Here is a 16,970-nt window from a genome sequence, read left to right on the forward strand (position 1 = left end):
AACATAAAAGTCATGAAAGCAGAAATGCAATCGCCTGCGGCCACACCACCTTGAATAAGCCTGATCTCGTCTGATCTCAGAAGCTAAGCAATGTTGGGCTTGGTTAGTACTTGGATGGGAGACCACCTGAGAATATCAAGTGATGCAGGCATTACATTTTTGTAATTACATTTTACAATTGAAATGTGTGGAGGACAAAAGGAAATTTTGGAGGAATCACCCCCAGCTCACTAAACATAAAAGTCATGAAAGCAGAAATGCAATCGCCTGCGGCCACACCACCTTGAGTAAGCCTGATCTCGTCTGATCTCAGAAGCTAAGCAGTGTTGGGCTTGGTTAGTACTTGGATGGGAGACCACCTGGGAATATCAAGTGCTGCAGGCATTACATTTTACAAATGAAATGTGTGGAGGACAAAAGGAAATTTTGGAGGAATCACCCCCAGCTCACTAAACATAAAAGTCATGAAAGCAGAAATGCAATCGCCTGCGGCCACACCACCTTGAATAAGCCTGATCTCGTCTGATCTTAGAAGCTAAGCAATGTTGGGCTTGGTTAGTACTTGGATGGGAGACCACCTGGGAATATCAAGTGCTGCAGGCATTACATTTTACAATTGAAATGTGTGGAGGACAAAAGGAAATTTTGGAGGAATCACCCCCAGCTCACTAAACATAAAAGTCATGAAAGCAGAAATGCAATCGCCTGCGGCCACACCACCTTGAATAAGCCTGATCTCGTCTGATCTCAGAAGCTAAGCAATGTTGGGCTTGGTTAGTACTTGGATGGGAGACCACCTCGGAATATCAAGTGCTGCAGGCATTACATTTTACAATTGAAATGTGTGGAGGATAAAAGGAAATTTTGGAGGAATCACCCCCAGCTCACTAAACATAAAAGTAATGAAAGCAGAAACGCAATCGCCTGCGGCCACACCACCTTGAATAAGCCTGATCTCAGAAGCTAAGCAATGTTGGTCTTGGTTAGTACTTGGATGGGAGACCACCTGGGAATATCAAGTGCTGCAGGCATTACATTTTTGTAATTACATTTTACATTTGAAATGTGTGGAGGACAAAAGGAAATTTTGTAGGACTCACCCCCAGCTCACTTAACATAAAAGTCATGAAAGCAGAAATGCAATCGCCTGCGGCCACACCACCTTGAATAAGCCTGATCTCGTCTGATCTCAGAAGCTAAGCAGTGTTGGGCTTGGTTAGTACTTGGATGGGAGACCACCTGGGAATATCAAGTGCTGCAGGCATTACATTTTTGTAATTACATTTTACAATTGAAATGTGTGGAGGACAAAAGGAAATTTTGGAGGACTCACCCCCAGCTCACTAAACATAAAAGTCATGAAAGCAGCAACGCAATCGCCTGCGGCCACACCACCTTGAATAAGCCTGATCTCAGAAGCTAAGCAATGTTGGTCTTGGTTAGTACTTGGATGGGAGACCACCTGGGAATATCAAGTGCTGCAGGCATTATATTTTTGTAATTACATTTTACAATTGAAATGTGTGGAGGACAAAAGGAAATTTTGGAGGACTCACCCCCAGCTCACTTAACATAAAAGTCATGAAAGCAGAAATGCAATCGCCTGCGGCCACACCACCTTGAATAAGCCTGATCTCGTCTGATCTCAGAAGCTAAGCAGTGTTGGGCTTGGTTAGTACTTGGATGGGAGACCACCTGGGAATATCAAGTGCTGCAGGCATTACATTTTTGTAATTACATTTTACAATTGAAATGTGTGGAGGACAAAAGGAAATTTTGGAGGAATCACCCCCAGCTCACTAAACATAAAAGTCATGAAAGCAGAAACGCAATCGCCTGCGGCCACACCACCTTGAATAAGCCTGATCTCAGAAGCTAAGCAATGTTGGGCTTGGTTAGTACTTGGATGGGAGACCACCTGGGAATATCAAGTGCTGCAGGCATTACATTTTACAATTGAAATGTGTGGAGGCCAAAGGGAAATTTTGGAGGAATCACCCCCAGCTCCCTAAACATAAAAGTCATGAAAGCAGAAATGCAATCGCCTGCGGCCACACCACCTTGAATAAGCCTGATCTCAGAAGCTAAGCAATGTTGGGCTTGGTTAGTACTTGGATGGGAGACCACCTGGGAATATCAAGTGCTGCAGGCATTACATTTTACAATTGAAATGTGTGGAGGACAAAAGGAAATTTTGGAGTAATGACCCCCAGCTCACTAAACATAAAAGTCATGAAAGCAGAAATGCAATCGCCTGCGGCCACACCACCTTGAATAAGCCTGATCTCGTCTGATCTCAGAAGCTAAGCAATGTTGGGCTTGCTTAGTACTTGGATGGGAGACCACCTGGGAATATCAAGTGCTGCAGGCATTACATTTTACAATTGAAATGTGTGGAGGACAAAAGGAAATTTTGGAGGAATCACCCCCAGCTCACTAAACATAAAAGTCATGAAAGCAGAAATGCAATCGCCTGCGGCCACACCACCTTGAATTAGCCTGATCTCGTCTGATCTCAGAAGCTAAGCAATGTTGGGCTTGGTTAGTACTTGGATGGGAGACCACCTGGGAATATCAAGTGCTGCAGGCATTACATTTTACAATTGAAATGTGTGGAGGACAAAAGGAAATTTTGGAGGAATCACCCCCAGCTCACTAAACATAAAAGTCATGAAAGCAGAAATGCAATCGCCTGCGGCCATACCACCTTGAATAAGCCTGATCTCGTCTGATCTCAGAAGCTAAGCAGTGTTGGGCTTGGTTAGTACTTGGATGGGAGACCACCTGGGAATATCAAGTGCTGCAGGCATTACATTTTACAATTGAAATGTGTGGAGGCCAAAGGGAAATTTTGGAGGAATCACCCCCAGCTCACTAAACATAAAAGTCATGAAAGCAGAAATGCAATCGCCTGCGGCCACACCACCTTGAATAAGCCTGATCTCGTCTGATCTCAGAAGCTAAGCAATGTTGGGCTTGGTTGGTACTTGGATGGGAGACCACCTGGGATTATCACGTGCTGCAGGCATTACATTTTTGTAATTACATTTTACAATTGAAATGTGTGGAGGCCAAAGGGAAATTTTGGAGGAATCACCCCCAGCTCACTAAACATAAAAGTCATGAAAGCAGAAATGCAATCGCCTGCGGCCACACCACCTTGAATAAGCCTGATCTCGTCTGATCTCAGAAGCTAAGCAATGTTGGGCTTGGTTAGTACTTGGATGGGAGACCACCTGGGAATATCAAGTGCTGCAGGCATTACATTTTACAATTGAAATGTGTGGAGGACAAAAGGAAATTTTGGAGGAATCACCCCCAGCTCCCTAAACATAAAAGTCATGAAAGCAGAAATGCAATCGCCTGCGGCCACACCACCTTGAATAAGCCTGATCTCGCCTGATCTCAGAAGCTAAGCAATGTTGGGCTTGGTTAGTACTTGGATGGGAGACCACCTGGGAATATCAAGTGCTGCAGGCATTACATTTTTGTTATTAAATTTTACAATTGAAATGTGTGGAGGACAAAAGGAAATTTTGGAGGAATCACCCCCAGCTCACTAAACATAAAAGTCATGAAAGCAGAAATGCAATCGCCTGCGGCCACACCACCTTGAATAAGCCTGATCTCAGAAGCTAAGCAATGTTGGGCTTGGTTAGTACTTGGATGGGAGACCACCTGGGAATATCAAGTGCTGCAGGCATTACATTTTTGTTATTAAATTTTACAATTGAAATGTGTGGAGGACAAAAGGAAATTTTGGAGGAATCACCCCCAGCTCACTAAACATAAAAGTCATGAAAGCAGAAATGCAATCGCCTGCGGCCACACCACCTTGAATAAGCCTGATCTCGTCTGATCTCAGAAGCTAAGCAATGTTGGGCTTGGTTAGTACTTGGATGGGAGACCACCTGGGAATATCAAGTGCTGCAGGCATTACATTTTTGTAATTACATTTTACAATTGAAATGTGTGGAGGACAAAAGGAAATTTTGGAGGAATCACCCTCAGCTCCCTAAACATAAAAGTCATGAAAGCAGAAATGCAATCGCCTGCGGCCACACCACCTTGAATAAGCCTGATCTCAGAAGCTAAGCAATGTTGGGCTTGGTTAGTACTTGGATGGGAGACCACCTGGGAATATCAAGTGCTGCAGGCATTACATTTTTGTTATTAAATTTTACAATTGAAATGTGTGGAGGACAAAAGGAAATTTTGGAGGAATCACCCCCAGCTCACTAAACATAAAAGTCATGAAAGCAGAAATGCAATCGCCTGCGGCCACACCACCTTGAATAAGCCTGATCTCGTCTGATCTCAGAAGCTAAGCAATGTTGGGCTTGGTTAGTACTTGGATGGGAGACCACCTGGGAATATCAAGTGCTGCAGGCATTACATTTTACAATTGAAATGTGTGGAGGACAAAAGGAAATTTTGGAGGAAATACCCCCAGCTCACTAAACATAAAAGTCATGAAAGCAGAAATGCAATCGCCTGCGGCCACACCACCTTGAATAAGCCTGATCTCGTCTGATCTCAGAAGCTAAGCAATGTTGGGCTTGGTTAGTACTTGGATGGGAGACCACCTGGGAATATCAAGTGCTGCAGGCATTACATTTTACAATTGAAATGTGTGTAGGACAAAAGGAAATTTTGGAGGAATCACCCCCAGCTCACTAAACATAAAAGTCATGAAAGCAGAAATGCAATCGCCTGCGGCCACACCACCTTGAATAAGCCTGATCTCAGAAGCTAAGCAATGTTGGGCTTGGTTAGTATTTGGATGGGAGACCACCTGGGAATATCAAGTGCTGCAGGCATTACATTTTACAATTGAAATGTGTGGAGGACAAAAGGAAATTTTGGAGGAATCACCCCCCAGCTCACTAAACATAAAAGTCATGAAAGCAGAAATGCAATCGCCTGCGGCCACACCACCTTGAATAAGCCTGATCTCGTCTGATCTCAGAAGCTAAGCAATGTTGGGCTTGGTTAGTACTTGGATGGGAGACCACCTGGGAATATCAAGTGCTGCAGGCATTACATTTTTGTTATTAAATTTTACAATTGAAATGTGTGGAGGACAAAAGGAAATTTTGGAGGAATCACCCCCAGCTCACTAAACATAAAAGTCATGAAAGCAGAAATGCAATCGCCTGCGGCCACACCACCTTGAATAAGCCTGATCTCGTCTGATCTCAGAAGCTAAGCAATGTTGGGCTGGGTTAGTACTTGGATGGGAGACCACCTGGGAATATCAAGTGCTGCAGGCATTACATTTTACAATTGAAATGTGTGGAGGACAAAAGGAAATTTTGGAGGAATCACCCCCAGCTCACTAAACATAAAAGTCATGAAAGCAGAAATGCAATCGCCTGCGGCCACACCACCTTGAATAAGCCTGATCTCGCCTGATCTCAGAAGCTAAGCAATGTTGGGCTTGGTTAGTACTTGGATGGGAGACCACCTGGGAATATCAAGTGCTGCAGGCATTACATTTTACAATTGAAATGTGTGGAGGACAAAAGAAAATTTTGGAGGAATCACCCCCAGCTCACTAAACATAAAAGTCATGAAAGCAGAAATGCAATCGCCTGCGGCCACACCACCTTGAATAAGCCTGATCTCGTCTGATCTCAGAAGCTAAGCAATGTTGGGCTTGGTTAGTACTTGGATGGGAGACCACCTGGGAATATCAAGTGCTGCAGGCATTACATTTTACAATTGAAATGTGTGGAGGACAAAAGGAAATTTTGGAGGAATCACCCCCAGCTCACTAAACATAAAAGTCATGAAAGCAGAAATGCAATCGCCTGCGGCCACACCACTTTGAATAAGCCTGATCTCGTCTGATCTCAGAAGCTAAGCAATGTTGGGCTTGGTTAGTACTTGGATGGGAGACCACCTGGGAATATCAAGTGCTGCAGGCATTACATTTTACAATTGAAATGTGTGGAGGACAAAAGGAAATTTTGGAGGAATCACCCCCAGCTCACTAAACATAAAAGTCATGAAAGCAGAAATGCAATCGCCTGCGGCCACACCACCTTGAATAAGCCTGATCTCAGAAGCTAAGCAATGTTGGGCTTGGTTAGTACTTGGATGGGCGACCACCTGGGAATATCAAGTGCTGCAGGCATTACATTTTTGTAATTACATTTTACAATTGAAATGTGTGGAGGACAAAAGGAAATTTTGGAGGAATCACCCCCAGCTCACTAAACATAAAAGTCATGAAAGCAGAAATGCAATCGCCTGCGGCCACACCACCTTGAATAAGCCTGATCTCGTCTGATCTCAGAAGCTAAGCAATGTTGGGCTTGGTTAGTACTTGGATGGGAGACCACCTGGGAATATCAAGTGCTGCAGGCATTACATTTTTGTAATTACATTTTACAATTGAAATGTGTGGAGGACAAAAGGAAATTTTGGAGGAATCACCCCCAGCTCACTAAACATAAAAGTCATGAAAGCAGAAATGCAATCGCCTGCGGCCACACCACCTTGAATAAGCCTGATCTCGTCTGATCTCAGAAGCTAAGCAATGTTGGGCTTGGTTAGTACTTGGATGGGAGACCACCTGGGAATATCAAGTCCTGCCGGCATTACATTTTTGTAATTACATTTTACAATTGAAATGTGTGGAGGACAAAAGGAAATTTTGGAGGAATCAACCCCAGCTCACTAAACATAAAAGTCATGAAAGCAGAAATGCAATCGCCTGCGGCCACATCACCTTGAATAAGCCTGATCTCGTCTGATCTCAGAAGCTAAGCAATGTTGGGCTTGGTTAGTACTTGGATGGGAGACCACCTGGGAATATCAAGTGCTGCAGGCATTACATTTTTGTAATTACATTTTACAAATGAAATGTGTGGAGGACAAAAGGAAATTTTGGAGGAATCACCCCCAGCTCACTAAACATAAAAGTCATGAAAGCAGTAATGCAATCGCCTGCGGCCACACCACTTTGAATAAGCCTGATCTCGTCTGATCTCAGAAGCTAAGCAATGTTGGGCTTGGTTAGTACTTGGATGGGAGACCACCTGGGAATATCAAGTGCTGCAGGCATTACGTTTTACAATTGAAATGTGTGGAGGACAAAAGGAAATTTTGGAGGAATCACCCCCAGCTCACTAAACATAAAAGTCATGAAAGCAGAAATGCAATCGCCTGCGGCCACACCACCTTGAATAAGCCTGATCTCAGAAGCTAAGCAATGTTGGGCTTGGTTAGTACTTGGATGGGAGACCACCTGGGAATATCAAGTGCTGCAGGCATTACATTTTTGTAATTACATTTTACAACTGAAATGTGTGGAGGACAAAAGGAAATTTTGGAGGAATCACCCCCAGCTCCCTAAACATAAAAGTCATGAAAGCAGCAATGCAATTGCCTGCGGCCACACCACCTTGAATAAGCCTGATCTCGTCTGATCTCAGAAGCTAAGCAATGTTGGGCTTGGTTAGTACTTGGATGGGAGACCACCTGGGAATATCAAGTGCTGCAGGCATTACATTTTACAATTGAAATGTGTGGAGGACAAAAGGAAATTTTGGAGGAATCACCCCCAGCTCACTAAACATAAAAGTCATGAAAGCAGAAATGCAATCGCCTGCGGCCACACCACCTTGAATAAGCCTGATCTCGTCTGATCTCAGAAGCTAAGCAGTGTTGGGCTTGGTTAGTACTTGGATGGGAGACCTCCTGGGAATATCATGTGCTGCAGGCATTACATTTTTGTAATTACATTTTACAATTGAAATGTGTGGAGGACAAAAGGAAATTTTGGAGGAATCACCCCCAGCTCACTAAACATAAAAGTCATGAAAGCAGAAATGCAATCGCCTGTGGCCACACCACCTTGAATAAGCCTGATCTCGTCTAATCTCAGAAGCGAAGCAATGTTGGGCTTGGTTAGTACTTGGATGGGAGACCACCTGGGAATATCAAGTCCTGCAGGCATTACATTTTTGTAATTACATTTTACAATTGAAATGTGTGGAGGACAAAAGGAAATTTTGGAGGAATCACCCCCAGCTCACTAAACATAAAAGTCATGAAAGCAGAAATGCAATCGCCTGCGGCCACACCACCTTGAATAAGCCTGATCTCGCCTCATCTCAGAAGCTAAGCAATGTTGGGCTTGGTTAGTACTTGGATGGGAGACCACCTGGGAATATCAAGTGCTGCAGGCATTACATTTTACAATTGAAATGTGTGGAGGACAAAAGGAAATTTTGGAGGAATCACCCCCAGCTCACTAAACATAAAAGTCATGAAAGCAGAAATGCAATCGCCTGCGGCCACACCACCTTGAATAAGCCTGATCTCGTCTGATCTCAGAAGCTAAGCAATGTTGGGCTTGGTTAGTACTTGGATGGGAGACCACCTGGGAATATCAAGTGCTGCAGGCATTACATTTTACAATTGAAATGTGTGGAGGACAAAAGGAAATTTTGGAGGAATCACCCCCAGCTCACTAAACATAAAAGTCATGAAAGCAGAAATGCAATCGCCTGCGGCCACACCACCTTGAATAAGCCTGATCTCAGAAGCTAAGCAGTGTTGGGCTTGGTTAGTACTTGGATGGGAGACCACCTGGGAATATCAAGTGCTGCAGGCATTACATTTTTGTAATTACATTTTACAATTGAAATGTGTGGAGGACAAAAGGAAATTTTGGAGGAATCACCCCCCAGCTCCCTAAACATAAATGTCATGAAAGCAGAAATGCAATCGCCTGCGGCCACACCACATTGAATAAGCCTGATCTCGCCTGATCTCAGAAGCTAAGCAATGTTGGGCTTGGTTAGTACTTGGATGGGAGACCACCTGGGAATATCAAGTGCTGCAGGCATTACATTTTACAATTGAAATGTGTGGAGGACAAAAGGAAATTTTGGAGGAATCACCCCCAGCTCACTAAACATAAAAGTCATGAAAGCAGAAATGCAATCGCCTGCGGCCACACCACCTTGAATAAGCCTGATCTCGTCTGATCTCCGAAGCTAAGCAATGTTGGGCTTGGTTAGTACTTGGATGGGAGACCACCTGGGAATATCAAGTGCTGCAGGCATTACATTTTTGTAATTACATTTTACAATTGAAATGTGTGGAGGACAAAAGGAAATTTTGGAGGAATCACCCCCAGCTCACTAAACATAAAAGTCATGAAAGCAGAAATGCAATCGCCTGCGGCCACACCACCTTGAATAAGCCTGATCTCAGAAGCTAAGCAGTGTTGGGCTTGGTTAGTACTTGGATGGGAGACCACCTGGGAATATCAAGTCCTGCAGGCATTACATTTTTGTAATTACATTTTACAATTGAAATGTGTGGAGGACAAAAGGAAATTTTGGAGGAATCACCCCCAGCTCACTAAACATAAAAGTCATGAAAGCAGAAATGCAATCGCCTGCGGCCACACCACCTTGAATAAGCCTGATCTCGCCTTATCTCAGAAGCTAAGCAATGTTGGGCTTGGTTAGTACTTGGATGGGAGACCACCTGGGAATATCAAGTGCTGCAGGCATTACATTTTACAATTGAAATGTGTGGAGGACAAAAGGAAATTTTGGAGGAATCACCCCCAGCTCACTAAACATAAAAGTCATGAAAGCAGAAATGCAATCGCCTGCGGCCACACCACCTTGAATAAGCCTGATCTCGTCTGATCTCAGAAGCTAAGCAATGTTGGGCTTGGTTAGTACTTGGATGGGAGACCACCTGGGAATATCAAGTGCTGCAGGCATTACATTTTACAATTGAAATGTGTGGAGGACAAAAGGAAATTTTGGAGGAATCACCCCCAGCTCACTAAACATAAAAGTCATGAAAGCAGAAATGCAATCGCCTGCGGCCACACCACCTTGAATAAGCCTGATCTCAGAAGCTAAGCAGTGTTGGGCTTGGTTAGTACTTGGATGGGAGACCACCTGGGAATATCAAGTGCTGCAGGCATTACATTTTTGTAATTACATTTTACAATTGAAATGTGTGGAGGACAAAAGGAAATTTTGGAGGAATCACCCCCCAGCTCCCTAAACATAAATGTCATGAAAGCAGAAATGCAATCGCCTGCGGCCACACCACATTGAATAAGCCTGATCTCGCCTGATCTCAGAAGCTAAGCAATGTTGGGCTTGGTTAGTACTTGGATGGGAGACCACCTGGGAATATCAAGTGCTGCAGGCATTACATTTTACAATTGAAATGTGTGGAGGACAAAAGGAAATTTTGGAGGAATCACCCCCAGCTCACTAAACATAAAAGTCATGAAAGCAGAAATGCAATCGCCTGCGGCCACACCACCTTGAATAAGCCTGATCTCGTCTGATCTCCGAAGCTAAGCAATGTTGGGCTTGGTTAGTACTTGGATGGGAGACCACCTGGGAATATCAAGTGCTGCAGGCATTACATTTTTGTAATTACATTTTACAATTGAAATGTGTGGAGGACAAAAGGAAATTTTGGAGGAATCACCCCCAGCTCACTAAACATAAAAGTCATGAAAGCAGAAATGCAATCACCTGCGGCCACACCACCTTGAATAAGCCTGATCTCAGAAGCTAAGCAGTGTTGGGCTTGGTTAGTACTTGGATGGGAGACCACCTGGGAATATCAAGTGCTGCAGGCATTACATTTTTGTAATTACATTTTACAATTGAAATGTGTGGAGGACAAAAGGAAATTTTGGAGGAATCACCCCCAGCTCCCTAAACATAAAAGTCATGAAAGCAGAAATGCAATCGCCTGCGGCCACACCACCTTGAATAAGCCTGATCTCGCCTGATCTCAGAAGCTAAGCAATGTTGGGCTTGGTTAGTACTTGGATGGGAGACCACCTGGGAATATCAAGTGCTGCAGGCATTACATTTTACAATTGAAATGTGTGGAGGACAAAAGGAAATTTTGGAGGAATCACCCCCAGCTCACTAAACATAAAAGTCATGAAAGCAGAAATGCAATCGCCTGCGGCCACACCACCTTGAATAAGCCTGATCTCGTCTGATCTCAGAAGCTAAGCAATGTTGGGCTTGGTTAGTACTTGGATGGGAGACCACCTGGGAATATCAAGTGCTGCAAGCATTACATTTTACAATTGAAATGTGTGGAGGACAAAAGGAAATTTTGGAGGAATCACCCCCAGCTCACTAAACATAAAAGTCATGAAAGAAGAAATGCAATCGCCTGCGGCCACACCACCTTGAATAAGCCTGATCTCAGAAGCTAAGCAATGTTGGGCTTGGTTAGTACTTGGATGGGAGACCACCTGGGAATATCAAGTGCTGCAGGCATTACATTTTTGTAATTACATTTTACAATTGAAATGTGTGGAGGACAAAAGGAAATTTTGGAGGAATCACCCCCAGCTCCCTAAACATAAAAGTCATGAAAGCAGAAATGCAATCGCCTGCGGCCACACCACCTTGAATAAGCCTGATCTCAGAAGCTAAGCAATGTTGGGCTTGGTTAGTACTTGGATGGGAGACCACCTGGGAATATCAAGTGCTGCAGGCATTACATTTTTGTAATTACATTTTACAATTGAAATGTGTGGAGGACAAAAGGAAATTTTGGAGGAATCACCCCCAGCTCCATAAACATAAAAGTCATGAAAGCAAAAATGCAATCGCCTGCGGCCACACCACCTTGAATAAGCCTGATCTCGCCTGATCTCGGAAGCTAAGCAATGTTGGGCTTGGTTAGTACTTGGATGGGAGACCACCTGGGAATATCAAGTGCTGCAGGCATTACATTTTACAATTGAAATGTGTGGAGGACAAAAGGAAATTTTGGAGGAATCACCCCCAGCTCCCTAAACATAAAAGTCATGAAAGCAGAAATGCAATCGCCTGCGGCCACACCACCTTGAATAAGCCTGATCTCAGAAGCTAAGCAATGTTGGGCTTGGTTAGTACTTGGATGGGAGACCACCTGGGAATATCAAGTGCTGCAGGCATTACATTTTACAATTGAAATGTGTGGAGGACAAAAGGAAATTTTGGAGAAATCACCCCCAGCTCACTAAACATAAAAGTCATGAAAGCAGAAATGCAATCGCCTGCGGCCACACCACCTTGAATAAGCCTGATCTCGTCTGATCTCAAAAGCTAAGCAATGTTGGGCTTGATTAGTACTTGGATGGGAGACCACCTGGGAATATCAAGTGCTGCAGGCATTACATTTTACAATTGAAATGTGTGGAGGACAAAAGGAAATTTTGGAGGAATCACCCCCAGCTCACTAAACATAAAAGTCATGAAAGCAGAAATGCAATCGCCTGCGCCCACACCACCTTGAATAAGCCTGATCTCAGAAGCTAAGCAATGTTGGGCTTGGTTAGTACTTGGATGGGAGACCACCTGGGAATATCAAGTGCTGCAGGCATTGCATTTTTGTAATTACATTTTACAATTGAAATGTGTGGAGGACAAAAGGAAATTTTGGAGGAATCACCCCCAGCTCACTAAACATAAAAGTCATGAAAGCAGAAATGCAATTGCCTGCGGCCACACTACCTTGAATAAGCCTGATCTCGTCTGATCTCAGAAGCTAAGCAATGTTAGGCTTGATTAGTACTTGGATGGGAGACCACCTGGGAATATCAAGTGCTGCAGGCATTACATTTTACAATTGATGTGTGTGGAGGACAAAAGGAAATTTTGGAGGAATCACCCCCAGCTCACTAAACATAAAAGTCATGAAAGCAGAAATGCAATCGCCTGCGGCCACACCACCTTGAATAAGCCTGATCTCAGAAGCTAAGCAATGTTGGGCTTGGTTAGTACTTGGATGGGAGACCACCTGGGAATATCAAGTGCTGCAGGCATTACATTTTTGTAATTACATTTTACAATTGAAATGTGTGGAGGCCAAAAGGAAATTTTGGAGGAATCACCCCCAGCTCACTAAACATAAAAGTCATGAAAGCAGAAATGCATTCGCCTGCGGCCACACCACCTTGAATAAGCCTGATCTCGTCTGATCTCAGAAGCTAAGCAATGTTGGGCTTGGTTAGTACTTGGATGGGAGACCACCTGGGAACATCAAGTGCTGCAGGCATTATATTTTTGTAATTACATTTTACAATTGAAATGTGTGGAGGACAAAAGGAAATTTTGGAGGAATCACCCCCAGCTCACTAAACATAAAAGTCATGAAAGCAGAAATGCAATCGCCTGCGGCCACACCACCTTGAATAAGCCTGATCTCAGAAGCTAAGCAATGTTGGGCTTGGTTAGTACTTGGATGGGAGACCACCTGGGAATATCAAGTGCTGCAGGCATTACATTTTACAATTGAAATGTGTGGAGGACAAAAGGAAATTTTGGAGGAATCACCCCCAGCTCACTAAACATAAAAGTCATGAAAGCAGAAAAGCAATCGCCTGCGGCCACACCACCTTGAATAAGCCTGATCTCGTCTGATCTCAGAAGCTAAACAATGTTGGGCTTGGTTAGTACTTGGATGGGAGACCACCTGGGAATATCAAGTGCTGCAGGCATTACATTTTTGTAATTACATTTTACAATTGAAATGTGTGGAGGACAAAAGGAAATTTTGGAGGAATCACCCCCAGCTCACTAAACATAAAAGTCATGAAAGCAGAAATGCAATCGCCTGCGGCCACACCACCTTGAATAAGCCTGATCTCGTCTGATCTCAGAAGCTAAGCAATGTTGGGCTTGGTTAGTACTTGGATGGGAGACCACCTGGGAATATCAAGTGCTGCAGGCATTACATTTTACAATTGAAATGTGTGGAGGCCAAAAGGAAATTTTGGAGGAATCACCCCCAGCTCACTAAACATAAAAGTCATGAAAGCAGAAATGCAATCGCCTGCGGCCACACCACCTTGAATAAGCCTGATCTCGTCTGATCTCAGAAGCTAAGCAATGTTGGGCTTGGTTAGTACTTGGATGGGAGACCACCTGGGAATATCAAGTGCTGCAGGCATTACATTTTTGTAATTACATTTTACAATTGAAATGTGTGGAGGACAAAAGGAAATTTTGGAGGAATCACCCCCAGCTCACTAAACATAAAAGTCATGAAAGCAGAAATGCAATCGCCTGCGGCCACACCACCTTGAATAAGCCTGATCTCGTCTGATCTCAGAAGCTAAGCAATGTTGGGCTTGGTTAGTACTTGGATGGGAGACCACCTGGGAATATCAAGTGCTGCAGGCATTACATTTTACAATTGAAATGTGTGGAGGACAAAAGGAAATTTTGGAGGAATCACCCCCAGCTCACTAAACATAAAAGTCATGAAAGCAGAAATGCAATCGACTGCGGCCACACCACCTTGAATAAGCCTGATCTCGTCTGATCTCAGAAGCTAAGCAATGTTGGGCTTGGTTAGTACTTGGATGGGAGACCACCTGGGAATATCAAGTGCTGCAGGCATTACATTTTTGTAATTACATTTTACAATTGAAATGTGTGGAGGACAAAAGGAAATTTTGGAGGAATCACCCCCAGCTCACTAAACATAAAAGTCATGAAAGCAGAAACGCAATCGCCTGCGGCCACACCACCTTGAATAAGCCTGATCTCGTCTGATCTCAGAAGCTTAGCAATGTTGGGCTTGGTTAGTACTTGGATGGGAGACCACCTGGGAATATCAAGTGCTGCAGGCATTACATTTTTGTAATTACATTTTACAATTGAAATGTGTGGAGGACAAAAGGAAATTTTGGAGGAATCACCCCCAGCTCACTAAACATAAAAGTCATGAAAGCAGAAATGCAATCGCCTGCGGCCACACCACCTTGAATAAGCCTGATCTCGTCTGATCTCAGAAGCTAAGCAATGTTGGGCTTGGTTAGTACTTGGATGGGAGACCACCTGGGAATATCAAGTGCTGCAGGCATTACATTTTACAATTGAAATGTGTGGAGGCCAAAAGGAAATTTTGGAGGAATCACCCCCAGCTCACTAAACATAAAAGTCATGAAAGCAGAAATGCAATCGCCTGCGGCCACACCACCTTGAATAAGCCTGATCTCGTCTGATCTCAGAAGCTAAGCAATGTTGGGCTTGGTTAGTACTTGGATGGGAGACCACCTGGGAATATCAAGTGCTGCAGGCATTACATTTTTGTAATTACATTTTACAATTGAAATGTGTGGAGGACAAAAGGAAATTTTGGAGGAATCACCCCCAGCTCACTAAACATAAAAGTCATGAAAGCAGAAATGCAATCGCCTGCGGCCACACCACCTTGAATAAGCCTGATCTCGTCTGATCTCAGAAGCTAAGCAATGTTGGGCTTGGTTAGTACTTGGATGGGAGACCACCTGGGAATATCAAGTGCTGCAGGCATTACATTTTTGTAATTACATTTTACAATTGAAATGTGTGGAGGACAAAAGGAAATTTTGGAGGAATCACCCCCAGCTCACTAAACATAAAAGTCATGAAAGCAGCAATGCAATCGCCTGCGGCCACACCACCTTGAATAAGCCTGATCTCGTCTGATCTCAGAAGCTAAGCAATGTTGGGCTTGGTTAGTACTTGGATGGGAGACCACCTGGGAATATCAAGTGCTGCAGGCATTACATTTTTGTAATTACATTTTACAATTGAAATGTGTGGAGGACAAAAGGAAATTTTGGAGGAATCACCCCCAGCTCACTAAACATAAAAGTCATGAAAGCAGAAATGCAATCGCCTGCGGCCACACCACCTTGAATAAGTCTGATCTCAGAAGCTAAGCAATGTTGGGCTTGGTTAGTACTTGGATGGGAGACCACCTGGGAATATCAAGTGCTGCAGGCATTACATTTTACAATTGAAATGTGTGGAGGACAAAAGGAAATTTTGGAGGAATCACCCCCAGCTCACTAAACATAAAAGTCATGAAAGCAGAAATGCAATCGCCTGCGGCCACACCACCTTGAATAAGCCTGATCTCGTCTGATCTCAGAAGCTAAGCAATGTTGGGCTTGGTTAGTACTTGGATGGGAGACCACCTGGGAATATCAAGTGCTGCAGGCATTACGTTTTTGTAATTACATTTTACAATTGAAATGTGTGGAGGACAAAAGGAAATTTTGGAGGAATCACCCCCAGCTCACTAAACATAAAAGTCATGAAAGCAGAAACGCAATCGCCTGCGGCCACACCACCTTGAATAAGCCTGATCTCGTCTGATCTCAGAAGCTAAGCAATGTTGGGCTTGGTTAGTACTTGGATGGGAGACCACCTGGGAATATCAAGTGCTGCAGGCATTACATTTTTGTAATTACATTTTACAATTGAAATGTGTGGACAAAAGGAAATTTTGGAGGAATCACCCCCAGCTCACTAAACATAAAAGTCATGAAAGCAGAAATGCAATCGCCTGCGGCCACACCACCTTGAATAAGCCTGATCTCAGAAGCTAAGCAATGTTGGGCTTGGTTAGTACTTGAATGGGAGACCACCTGGGAATATCAAGTGCTGCAGGCATTACATTTTTGTAATTACATTTTACAATTGAAATGTGTGGAGGACAAAAGGAAATTTTGGAGGAATCACCCCCAGCTCACTAAACATAAAAGTCATGAAAGCAGAAAAGCAATCGCCTGCGGCCACACCACCTTGAATAAGCCTGATCTCAGAAGCTAAGCAATGTTGGGCTTGGTTAGTACTTGGATGGGAGACCACCTGGGAATATCAAGTGCTGCAGGCATTACATTTTTGTAATTACATTTTACAATTGAAATGTGTGGACAAAAGGAAATTTTGGAGGAATCACCCCCAGCTCACTAAACATAAAAGTCATGAAAGCAGAAATGCAATCGCCTGCGGCCACACCACCTTGAATAAGCCTGATCTCAGAAGCTAAGCAATGTTGGGCTTGGTTAGTACTTGGATGGGAGACCACCTGGGAATATCAAGTGCTGCAGGCATTACATTTTTGTAATTACATTTTACAATTGAAATGTGTGGAGGACAAAAGGATATTTTAGAGGAATC

The 16,970-nt window shown here is 43.7% G+C and overlaps 48 non-coding genes and 28 pseudogenes across 48 annotated transcripts; all 76 read left to right on the plus strand.

Annotated features, from left to right (window-relative positions):
* Window positions 1-32: 32 nt before the first annotated feature.
* On the plus strand, window positions 33-151 carry LOC131712506 (5S ribosomal RNA). The gene has a single exon (XR_009314397.1). It is a non-coding gene; the product is annotated as a 5S ribosomal RNA (ribosomal RNA).
* A 114-nt stretch (window positions 152-265) lies between these two features.
* On the plus strand, window positions 266-384 carry LOC131711466 (5S ribosomal RNA). The gene has a single exon (XR_009313351.1). It is a non-coding gene; the product is annotated as a 5S ribosomal RNA (ribosomal RNA).
* Window positions 385-484: 100 nt separating this feature from the next.
* On the plus strand, window positions 485-603 carry LOC131711305 (5S ribosomal RNA). Its single transcript, XR_009313188.1, has one exon. It is a non-coding gene; the product is annotated as a 5S ribosomal RNA (ribosomal RNA).
* A 100-nt stretch (window positions 604-703) lies between these two features.
* LOC131711165 (5S ribosomal RNA) lies at window positions 704-822 on the plus strand. Its single transcript, XR_009313047.1, has one exon. It is a non-coding gene; the product is annotated as a 5S ribosomal RNA (ribosomal RNA).
* A 100-nt stretch (window positions 823-922) lies between these two features.
* Window positions 923-1,031, plus strand: LOC131715915 (5S ribosomal RNA; annotated as a pseudogene).
* Window positions 1,032-1,145: 114 nt separating this feature from the next.
* Window positions 1,146-1,264, plus strand: LOC131710020 (5S ribosomal RNA). The gene has a single exon (XR_009311885.1). It is a non-coding gene; the product is annotated as a 5S ribosomal RNA (ribosomal RNA).
* Window positions 1,265-1,378: 114 nt separating this feature from the next.
* LOC131715916 (5S ribosomal RNA) lies at window positions 1,379-1,487 on the plus strand (annotated as a pseudogene).
* A 114-nt stretch (window positions 1,488-1,601) lies between these two features.
* On the plus strand, window positions 1,602-1,720 carry LOC131710021 (5S ribosomal RNA). Its single transcript, XR_009311886.1, has one exon. It is a non-coding gene; the product is annotated as a 5S ribosomal RNA (ribosomal RNA).
* Window positions 1,721-1,834: 114 nt separating this feature from the next.
* LOC131714485 (5S ribosomal RNA) lies at window positions 1,835-1,943 on the plus strand (annotated as a pseudogene).
* A 100-nt stretch (window positions 1,944-2,043) lies between these two features.
* On the plus strand, window positions 2,044-2,152 carry LOC131714486 (5S ribosomal RNA; annotated as a pseudogene).
* A 100-nt stretch (window positions 2,153-2,252) lies between these two features.
* LOC131709986 (5S ribosomal RNA) lies at window positions 2,253-2,371 on the plus strand. Its single transcript, XR_009311851.1, has one exon. It is a non-coding gene; the product is annotated as a 5S ribosomal RNA (ribosomal RNA).
* A 100-nt stretch (window positions 2,372-2,471) lies between these two features.
* LOC131710306 (5S ribosomal RNA) lies at window positions 2,472-2,590 on the plus strand. Its single transcript, XR_009312178.1, has one exon. It is a non-coding gene; the product is annotated as a 5S ribosomal RNA (ribosomal RNA).
* A 100-nt stretch (window positions 2,591-2,690) lies between these two features.
* Window positions 2,691-2,809, plus strand: LOC131718056 (5S ribosomal RNA). The gene has a single exon (XR_009316950.1). It is a non-coding gene; the product is annotated as a 5S ribosomal RNA (ribosomal RNA).
* A 100-nt stretch (window positions 2,810-2,909) lies between these two features.
* On the plus strand, window positions 2,910-3,028 carry LOC131714141 (5S ribosomal RNA; annotated as a pseudogene).
* Window positions 3,029-3,142: 114 nt separating this feature from the next.
* Window positions 3,143-3,261, plus strand: LOC131710408 (5S ribosomal RNA). The gene has a single exon (XR_009312280.1). It is a non-coding gene; the product is annotated as a 5S ribosomal RNA (ribosomal RNA).
* A 100-nt stretch (window positions 3,262-3,361) lies between these two features.
* On the plus strand, window positions 3,362-3,480 carry LOC131711528 (5S ribosomal RNA). The gene has a single exon (XR_009313414.1). It is a non-coding gene; the product is annotated as a 5S ribosomal RNA (ribosomal RNA).
* Window positions 3,481-3,594: 114 nt separating this feature from the next.
* Window positions 3,595-3,703, plus strand: LOC131714487 (5S ribosomal RNA; annotated as a pseudogene).
* A 114-nt stretch (window positions 3,704-3,817) lies between these two features.
* Window positions 3,818-3,936, plus strand: LOC131710419 (5S ribosomal RNA). Its single transcript, XR_009312291.1, has one exon. It is a non-coding gene; the product is annotated as a 5S ribosomal RNA (ribosomal RNA).
* A 114-nt stretch (window positions 3,937-4,050) lies between these two features.
* On the plus strand, window positions 4,051-4,159 carry LOC131714488 (5S ribosomal RNA; annotated as a pseudogene).
* A 114-nt stretch (window positions 4,160-4,273) lies between these two features.
* LOC131710430 (5S ribosomal RNA) lies at window positions 4,274-4,392 on the plus strand. Its single transcript, XR_009312302.1, has one exon. It is a non-coding gene; the product is annotated as a 5S ribosomal RNA (ribosomal RNA).
* Window positions 4,393-4,492: 100 nt separating this feature from the next.
* LOC131710441 (5S ribosomal RNA) lies at window positions 4,493-4,611 on the plus strand. Its single transcript, XR_009312313.1, has one exon. It is a non-coding gene; the product is annotated as a 5S ribosomal RNA (ribosomal RNA).
* A 100-nt stretch (window positions 4,612-4,711) lies between these two features.
* LOC131715707 (5S ribosomal RNA) lies at window positions 4,712-4,820 on the plus strand (annotated as a pseudogene).
* Window positions 4,821-4,921: 101 nt separating this feature from the next.
* LOC131710453 (5S ribosomal RNA) lies at window positions 4,922-5,040 on the plus strand. The gene has a single exon (XR_009312325.1). It is a non-coding gene; the product is annotated as a 5S ribosomal RNA (ribosomal RNA).
* Window positions 5,041-5,154: 114 nt separating this feature from the next.
* LOC131719230 (5S ribosomal RNA) lies at window positions 5,155-5,273 on the plus strand. Its single transcript, XR_009318126.1, has one exon. It is a non-coding gene; the product is annotated as a 5S ribosomal RNA (ribosomal RNA).
* A 100-nt stretch (window positions 5,274-5,373) lies between these two features.
* Window positions 5,374-5,492, plus strand: LOC131711529 (5S ribosomal RNA). Its single transcript, XR_009313415.1, has one exon. It is a non-coding gene; the product is annotated as a 5S ribosomal RNA (ribosomal RNA).
* A 100-nt stretch (window positions 5,493-5,592) lies between these two features.
* On the plus strand, window positions 5,593-5,711 carry LOC131710464 (5S ribosomal RNA). The gene has a single exon (XR_009312336.1). It is a non-coding gene; the product is annotated as a 5S ribosomal RNA (ribosomal RNA).
* Window positions 5,712-5,811: 100 nt separating this feature from the next.
* On the plus strand, window positions 5,812-5,930 carry LOC131714346 (5S ribosomal RNA). The gene has a single exon (XR_009315208.1). It is a non-coding gene; the product is annotated as a 5S ribosomal RNA (ribosomal RNA).
* A 100-nt stretch (window positions 5,931-6,030) lies between these two features.
* LOC131715296 (5S ribosomal RNA) lies at window positions 6,031-6,139 on the plus strand (annotated as a pseudogene).
* Window positions 6,140-6,253: 114 nt separating this feature from the next.
* LOC131710475 (5S ribosomal RNA) lies at window positions 6,254-6,372 on the plus strand. Its single transcript, XR_009312347.1, has one exon. It is a non-coding gene; the product is annotated as a 5S ribosomal RNA (ribosomal RNA).
* A 114-nt stretch (window positions 6,373-6,486) lies between these two features.
* Window positions 6,487-6,605, plus strand: LOC131713533 (5S ribosomal RNA; annotated as a pseudogene).
* A 114-nt stretch (window positions 6,606-6,719) lies between these two features.
* Window positions 6,720-6,838, plus strand: LOC131710912 (5S ribosomal RNA). Its single transcript, XR_009312795.1, has one exon. It is a non-coding gene; the product is annotated as a 5S ribosomal RNA (ribosomal RNA).
* A 114-nt stretch (window positions 6,839-6,952) lies between these two features.
* LOC131714451 (5S ribosomal RNA) lies at window positions 6,953-7,071 on the plus strand. The gene has a single exon (XR_009315220.1). It is a non-coding gene; the product is annotated as a 5S ribosomal RNA (ribosomal RNA).
* A 100-nt stretch (window positions 7,072-7,171) lies between these two features.
* LOC131714489 (5S ribosomal RNA) lies at window positions 7,172-7,280 on the plus strand (annotated as a pseudogene).
* Window positions 7,281-7,394: 114 nt separating this feature from the next.
* On the plus strand, window positions 7,395-7,513 carry LOC131710486 (5S ribosomal RNA). Its single transcript, XR_009312358.1, has one exon. It is a non-coding gene; the product is annotated as a 5S ribosomal RNA (ribosomal RNA).
* A 100-nt stretch (window positions 7,514-7,613) lies between these two features.
* LOC131711972 (5S ribosomal RNA) lies at window positions 7,614-7,732 on the plus strand. Its single transcript, XR_009313861.1, has one exon. It is a non-coding gene; the product is annotated as a 5S ribosomal RNA (ribosomal RNA).
* A 114-nt stretch (window positions 7,733-7,846) lies between these two features.
* On the plus strand, window positions 7,847-7,965 carry LOC131714265 (5S ribosomal RNA; annotated as a pseudogene).
* Window positions 7,966-8,079: 114 nt separating this feature from the next.
* LOC131714101 (5S ribosomal RNA) lies at window positions 8,080-8,198 on the plus strand (annotated as a pseudogene).
* A 100-nt stretch (window positions 8,199-8,298) lies between these two features.
* On the plus strand, window positions 8,299-8,417 carry LOC131710497 (5S ribosomal RNA). Its single transcript, XR_009312369.1, has one exon. It is a non-coding gene; the product is annotated as a 5S ribosomal RNA (ribosomal RNA).
* Window positions 8,418-8,517: 100 nt separating this feature from the next.
* LOC131715402 (5S ribosomal RNA) lies at window positions 8,518-8,626 on the plus strand (annotated as a pseudogene).
* A 115-nt stretch (window positions 8,627-8,741) lies between these two features.
* On the plus strand, window positions 8,742-8,860 carry LOC131720699 (5S ribosomal RNA). Its single transcript, XR_009319596.1, has one exon. It is a non-coding gene; the product is annotated as a 5S ribosomal RNA (ribosomal RNA).
* Window positions 8,861-8,960: 100 nt separating this feature from the next.
* On the plus strand, window positions 8,961-9,079 carry LOC131711768 (5S ribosomal RNA). Its single transcript, XR_009313656.1, has one exon. It is a non-coding gene; the product is annotated as a 5S ribosomal RNA (ribosomal RNA).
* Window positions 9,080-9,193: 114 nt separating this feature from the next.
* Window positions 9,194-9,302, plus strand: LOC131716279 (5S ribosomal RNA; annotated as a pseudogene).
* A 114-nt stretch (window positions 9,303-9,416) lies between these two features.
* Window positions 9,417-9,535, plus strand: LOC131714009 (5S ribosomal RNA; annotated as a pseudogene).
* Window positions 9,536-9,635: 100 nt separating this feature from the next.
* LOC131710507 (5S ribosomal RNA) lies at window positions 9,636-9,754 on the plus strand. Its single transcript, XR_009312379.1, has one exon. It is a non-coding gene; the product is annotated as a 5S ribosomal RNA (ribosomal RNA).
* Window positions 9,755-9,854: 100 nt separating this feature from the next.
* LOC131715403 (5S ribosomal RNA) lies at window positions 9,855-9,963 on the plus strand (annotated as a pseudogene).
* A 115-nt stretch (window positions 9,964-10,078) lies between these two features.
* On the plus strand, window positions 10,079-10,197 carry LOC131720700 (5S ribosomal RNA). Its single transcript, XR_009319597.1, has one exon. It is a non-coding gene; the product is annotated as a 5S ribosomal RNA (ribosomal RNA).
* A 100-nt stretch (window positions 10,198-10,297) lies between these two features.
* LOC131711769 (5S ribosomal RNA) lies at window positions 10,298-10,416 on the plus strand. Its single transcript, XR_009313657.1, has one exon. It is a non-coding gene; the product is annotated as a 5S ribosomal RNA (ribosomal RNA).
* Window positions 10,417-10,530: 114 nt separating this feature from the next.
* Window positions 10,531-10,639, plus strand: LOC131716020 (5S ribosomal RNA; annotated as a pseudogene).
* Window positions 10,640-10,753: 114 nt separating this feature from the next.
* Window positions 10,754-10,872, plus strand: LOC131711530 (5S ribosomal RNA). The gene has a single exon (XR_009313416.1). It is a non-coding gene; the product is annotated as a 5S ribosomal RNA (ribosomal RNA).
* A 100-nt stretch (window positions 10,873-10,972) lies between these two features.
* Window positions 10,973-11,091, plus strand: LOC131711333 (5S ribosomal RNA). The gene has a single exon (XR_009313217.1). It is a non-coding gene; the product is annotated as a 5S ribosomal RNA (ribosomal RNA).
* A 100-nt stretch (window positions 11,092-11,191) lies between these two features.
* Window positions 11,192-11,300, plus strand: LOC131714491 (5S ribosomal RNA; annotated as a pseudogene).
* Window positions 11,301-11,414: 114 nt separating this feature from the next.
* On the plus strand, window positions 11,415-11,523 carry LOC131714492 (5S ribosomal RNA; annotated as a pseudogene).
* Window positions 11,524-11,637: 114 nt separating this feature from the next.
* LOC131712709 (5S ribosomal RNA) lies at window positions 11,638-11,756 on the plus strand. The gene has a single exon (XR_009314599.1). It is a non-coding gene; the product is annotated as a 5S ribosomal RNA (ribosomal RNA).
* Window positions 11,757-11,856: 100 nt separating this feature from the next.
* Window positions 11,857-11,965, plus strand: LOC131714493 (5S ribosomal RNA; annotated as a pseudogene).
* A 100-nt stretch (window positions 11,966-12,065) lies between these two features.
* On the plus strand, window positions 12,066-12,184 carry LOC131710191 (5S ribosomal RNA). Its single transcript, XR_009312060.1, has one exon. It is a non-coding gene; the product is annotated as a 5S ribosomal RNA (ribosomal RNA).
* Window positions 12,185-12,284: 100 nt separating this feature from the next.
* LOC131716090 (5S ribosomal RNA) lies at window positions 12,285-12,393 on the plus strand (annotated as a pseudogene).
* A 114-nt stretch (window positions 12,394-12,507) lies between these two features.
* On the plus strand, window positions 12,508-12,626 carry LOC131719274 (5S ribosomal RNA). The gene has a single exon (XR_009318171.1). It is a non-coding gene; the product is annotated as a 5S ribosomal RNA (ribosomal RNA).
* Window positions 12,627-12,726: 100 nt separating this feature from the next.
* LOC131714494 (5S ribosomal RNA) lies at window positions 12,727-12,835 on the plus strand (annotated as a pseudogene).
* A 114-nt stretch (window positions 12,836-12,949) lies between these two features.
* LOC131720738 (5S ribosomal RNA) lies at window positions 12,950-13,068 on the plus strand. Its single transcript, XR_009319635.1, has one exon. It is a non-coding gene; the product is annotated as a 5S ribosomal RNA (ribosomal RNA).
* Window positions 13,069-13,182: 114 nt separating this feature from the next.
* Window positions 13,183-13,291, plus strand: LOC131714495 (5S ribosomal RNA; annotated as a pseudogene).
* A 100-nt stretch (window positions 13,292-13,391) lies between these two features.
* On the plus strand, window positions 13,392-13,510 carry LOC131710201 (5S ribosomal RNA). Its single transcript, XR_009312070.1, has one exon. It is a non-coding gene; the product is annotated as a 5S ribosomal RNA (ribosomal RNA).
* Window positions 13,511-13,624: 114 nt separating this feature from the next.
* LOC131710518 (5S ribosomal RNA) lies at window positions 13,625-13,743 on the plus strand. Its single transcript, XR_009312392.1, has one exon. It is a non-coding gene; the product is annotated as a 5S ribosomal RNA (ribosomal RNA).
* Window positions 13,744-13,843: 100 nt separating this feature from the next.
* LOC131710529 (5S ribosomal RNA) lies at window positions 13,844-13,962 on the plus strand. The gene has a single exon (XR_009312403.1). It is a non-coding gene; the product is annotated as a 5S ribosomal RNA (ribosomal RNA).
* Window positions 13,963-14,076: 114 nt separating this feature from the next.
* Window positions 14,077-14,195, plus strand: LOC131710540 (5S ribosomal RNA). The gene has a single exon (XR_009312414.1). It is a non-coding gene; the product is annotated as a 5S ribosomal RNA (ribosomal RNA).
* Window positions 14,196-14,295: 100 nt separating this feature from the next.
* LOC131711017 (5S ribosomal RNA) lies at window positions 14,296-14,414 on the plus strand. Its single transcript, XR_009312899.1, has one exon. It is a non-coding gene; the product is annotated as a 5S ribosomal RNA (ribosomal RNA).
* Window positions 14,415-14,528: 114 nt separating this feature from the next.
* Window positions 14,529-14,647, plus strand: LOC131712377 (5S ribosomal RNA). Its single transcript, XR_009314270.1, has one exon. It is a non-coding gene; the product is annotated as a 5S ribosomal RNA (ribosomal RNA).
* A 114-nt stretch (window positions 14,648-14,761) lies between these two features.
* LOC131710551 (5S ribosomal RNA) lies at window positions 14,762-14,880 on the plus strand. Its single transcript, XR_009312427.1, has one exon. It is a non-coding gene; the product is annotated as a 5S ribosomal RNA (ribosomal RNA).
* A 100-nt stretch (window positions 14,881-14,980) lies between these two features.
* LOC131710563 (5S ribosomal RNA) lies at window positions 14,981-15,099 on the plus strand. Its single transcript, XR_009312442.1, has one exon. It is a non-coding gene; the product is annotated as a 5S ribosomal RNA (ribosomal RNA).
* A 114-nt stretch (window positions 15,100-15,213) lies between these two features.
* On the plus strand, window positions 15,214-15,332 carry LOC131710574 (5S ribosomal RNA). Its single transcript, XR_009312455.1, has one exon. It is a non-coding gene; the product is annotated as a 5S ribosomal RNA (ribosomal RNA).
* Window positions 15,333-15,446: 114 nt separating this feature from the next.
* On the plus strand, window positions 15,447-15,565 carry LOC131710585 (5S ribosomal RNA). Its single transcript, XR_009312467.1, has one exon. It is a non-coding gene; the product is annotated as a 5S ribosomal RNA (ribosomal RNA).
* Window positions 15,566-15,679: 114 nt separating this feature from the next.
* On the plus strand, window positions 15,680-15,788 carry LOC131715733 (5S ribosomal RNA; annotated as a pseudogene).
* A 100-nt stretch (window positions 15,789-15,888) lies between these two features.
* LOC131710595 (5S ribosomal RNA) lies at window positions 15,889-16,007 on the plus strand. Its single transcript, XR_009312477.1, has one exon. It is a non-coding gene; the product is annotated as a 5S ribosomal RNA (ribosomal RNA).
* Window positions 16,008-16,121: 114 nt separating this feature from the next.
* Window positions 16,122-16,240, plus strand: LOC131710607 (5S ribosomal RNA). The gene has a single exon (XR_009312489.1). It is a non-coding gene; the product is annotated as a 5S ribosomal RNA (ribosomal RNA).
* Window positions 16,241-16,351: 111 nt separating this feature from the next.
* LOC131715463 (5S ribosomal RNA) lies at window positions 16,352-16,460 on the plus strand (annotated as a pseudogene).
* Window positions 16,461-16,574: 114 nt separating this feature from the next.
* On the plus strand, window positions 16,575-16,683 carry LOC131714496 (5S ribosomal RNA; annotated as a pseudogene).
* A 111-nt stretch (window positions 16,684-16,794) lies between these two features.
* LOC131714497 (5S ribosomal RNA) lies at window positions 16,795-16,903 on the plus strand (annotated as a pseudogene).
* The last annotated feature ends 67 nt before the right edge of the window (window positions 16,904-16,970 follow it).

This window comes from Acipenser ruthenus, chromosome 44, assembly GCF_902713425.1.
Source record: "Acipenser ruthenus chromosome 44, fAciRut3.2 maternal haplotype, whole genome shotgun sequence".
Taxonomy (NCBI): Eukaryota; Metazoa; Chordata; class Actinopteri; order Acipenseriformes; family Acipenseridae; genus Acipenser; species Acipenser ruthenus.